Genomic DNA, 2982 nt, shown 5'->3' on the forward strand with positions numbered 1-2982 from the left:
CCTAGGAGACTGTTTTCCCAGCCACAAGCTTCTATTCCATGAGTTTGGAAGCTGGTGCTTTTTCTTTTCTGTATGTCCAAGGCATCTGAAGCAGGCATAGGCTGCTTTGTCTCTGGCTGATAGAAGTTCGGGCTTGCCCCCGACCTTCTTTCTTTTTATTCCCCCCCCCACCCAGAGATGAAGGTCTTGCTGTACTACCTAGGCTGGCCTTGAACTTCTGGGCCTCAGGCTCCCCAGTAGCTAGGACTACAGGCATGTACCACTGGACCCCACTTAGGAGCTGTGCTTTTGATGTGCATGCACGTGTAGACAATGAGAACATGCTAACAGCATTTGTTCGAACCCGCCAGCCCTGGTATATATGGCTAGCACCCTAACCACTGTGCTATGGGCGCCAAGCCTGAAGGATATTTTGGATGTATTCCCACAATTACTATTCCTTGGGGGAGTTTGTACAAGATTATTTTCTTGAGATTGCTCTTTCTGGGGGCAGGGGGACAGAGTCTCATTGAGTTACCCTGGGTAAAGTGCCCTAGCATCATAGCTCACACCAACCTCATAGTCTTGGGGTCAAGAGATCCTCTTGCCCCAGCCTTCTGAGTAGCTGGGAGATCAGGCACCTGCCACAACGCCCTGCTAATTTTTTTTCTATTTTTAGTAGAGACAGGGGTCTTACTCTTACGCAGTCTGGTCTCGAACTCCTGAGCTGACTCCAATTGCCTCAGGAACTCCAATTGCCTCAGCCTCCCAGAGTGCTAGGATTACAGACATGTGCCACCAGGCCTGGTCTGTTTTATTTCTTAAAACTGCATGTAGGCCTCCCATTATATCAAATTAAAAGTTTAATTTTCGTAAAGCCCAATACTGCTCCCCATTCAAAGATCCACATTTCAGTGTCTCTAAAATCAAGATGTGTCGCACAAATGCTGTTAGCATGTTCTCATTGTCTACACGTGCATGCACATCAAAAGCACAGCTCCTAAGTGGGGTCCAGTGGTACATGCCTGTAGTCCTAGCTACTGGGGAGCCTGAGGCCCAGAAGTTCAAGGCCAGCCTAGGTAGTACAGCAAGACCTTCATCTCTGGGGGGGGGGGGAAATAAAAAGAAAGAAGGTCGGGGGCAAGCCCGAACTTCTATCAGCCAGAGACAAAGCAGCCTATGCCTGCTTCAGATGCCTTGGACATACAGAAAAGAAAAAGCACCAGCTTCCAAACTCATGGAATAGAAGCTTGTGGCTGGGAAAACAGTCTCCTAGGGTGGGAGGGATGGGGCTGTGGAATCCCATGTGCTTAGCTTCATTCCTAAAGTGAGAGTTCAGTCAGCTAGCCTGATGTCATTGCAAAGTTGACTAAAAAAAATACACCTCCTGGATATTTAATTCCTTTACTGTGACACTATGGCACTCTACCGAGGGTGACAAAATGAGACTGTTTCTATAAATAAATAAACAAGTAAAGTTTTATTTTATTTAAATAAAATAAGCACAGTGAGCTGCACTCTAGCCCAGACAACACAACAGAGGAAGACCCTGTCTCGAAAAAAGAAAGGAATGATTCTCTCCAGTGTTCCTGATAGCACAGAGGACAATATCATGTGATATAGGAAAGATATTGACATCCCTAACTTGAAAAGTAATTTGAAAGTGTACAATTTGGAAGAAGTTCAGAAAACCTTACCCAATTTATTGTATTTTCTTTGCATGTATACACATTTATTACGTATAATAAAATTCTCTCTGTGTTTAAATCTCAAGCTGTTGTGTCATAGATTATTTGGCAGTTTTCCCTCCTTAGCACATGCATTAACGATGCCCCCAAGAGGTTAAAATGTGGCTGGAAGGAGGGATAAACAATTCTTTTTTGTTTATTCAGTGGTTTGGGTGCATGCACATCAAAAGCACATCAAAAGCTCCAAAACTCAGCTCTCCCTGACAAAATCTTATTCATCAGTATTTAACTGATCTCATTAAATAAAATGTCCTATTTAGGGACTAACAATGCAAAAAAAGGTTGAGCAACACTACCTCCAAGGTGGAGAAAATATGGTGCACTTTACAATAGATGATCTCAGTGTGGTGATAAAAAGTGACAGTGGATCACTCAGTGTAGGCTGGATTACAGTTTGTGCCTCAGTTTCCCCAACAGGGTGATTGCGACAGTAAATAAGATGATTTATGTAAATCCCTATAAAGTATTGACTGATGCTGCTGTTTTTATTATCAGCAGCAGATCTATTTAATAAAAGAGGAAAAGGAAGCTCAGAGAGGTTAAGTCACTTGCTCCAGGACACACAGCTTTAGATTTGCCATAGATAAGCTCCACAGCTTCTCCCACAACCTCCAAGGCCAGGCAGCTGGGCTGGCTGGGAGGGAACAGGTTTCCCCAGTTGAATCTGTACAGTTACACTCTGTGGAACTGATTATACTGATTATACTTAGCTGATACTAGAAGCAGGTTATCTCTAGGGGCTCTCATCCAATTGTGAACTATCAAAAGTTGTGCTGGTGGCCCAAGAATTAGGCAGTCCCTTGCTGCCCCCTACAGGTAAGACTGAGAAAGGTAGTCACTGTGCCTTCCTTTGTCCTGTGTCCTAGATTTGGGGACATTTGCTACTTTTTTCTGCTTTCTAAGGTTCCCCCCCAAAAATAAAAAGCTTCCCTGACACAATTTGAGCAATAGTTGTAATAAATAAAAATACGTAAATGTACATAAACGTGGACACAGCAATTCCACTGCTTGCAGAAATTGGCTAAGATTTGCAGGCGTGGAGACAGTTATTGGTTGGAGACCAGTTCACTCAGCCCCAGGACATTCAGCCTTCAAGGAAGGTGCAGTGGGGTTATGTTTTATGCCATGTAAAAAGATTTTAGCCATTTTGCTAAGTGAAAAGCTGACAGAAATGGAAAAAGCATTGCACAAGTCTGTAGATGTTGGCGTTTACACACTTCTGTGAATCATAACAAAATTGTTCATCAATTTGAAA

Source organism: Otolemur garnettii, unplaced genomic scaffold (genome assembly GCF_000181295.1).
Source record: "Otolemur garnettii isolate 467f Iridium unplaced genomic scaffold, OtoGar3 scaffold00105, whole genome shotgun sequence".
Taxonomy (NCBI): Eukaryota; Metazoa; Chordata; class Mammalia; order Primates; family Galagidae; genus Otolemur; species Otolemur garnettii.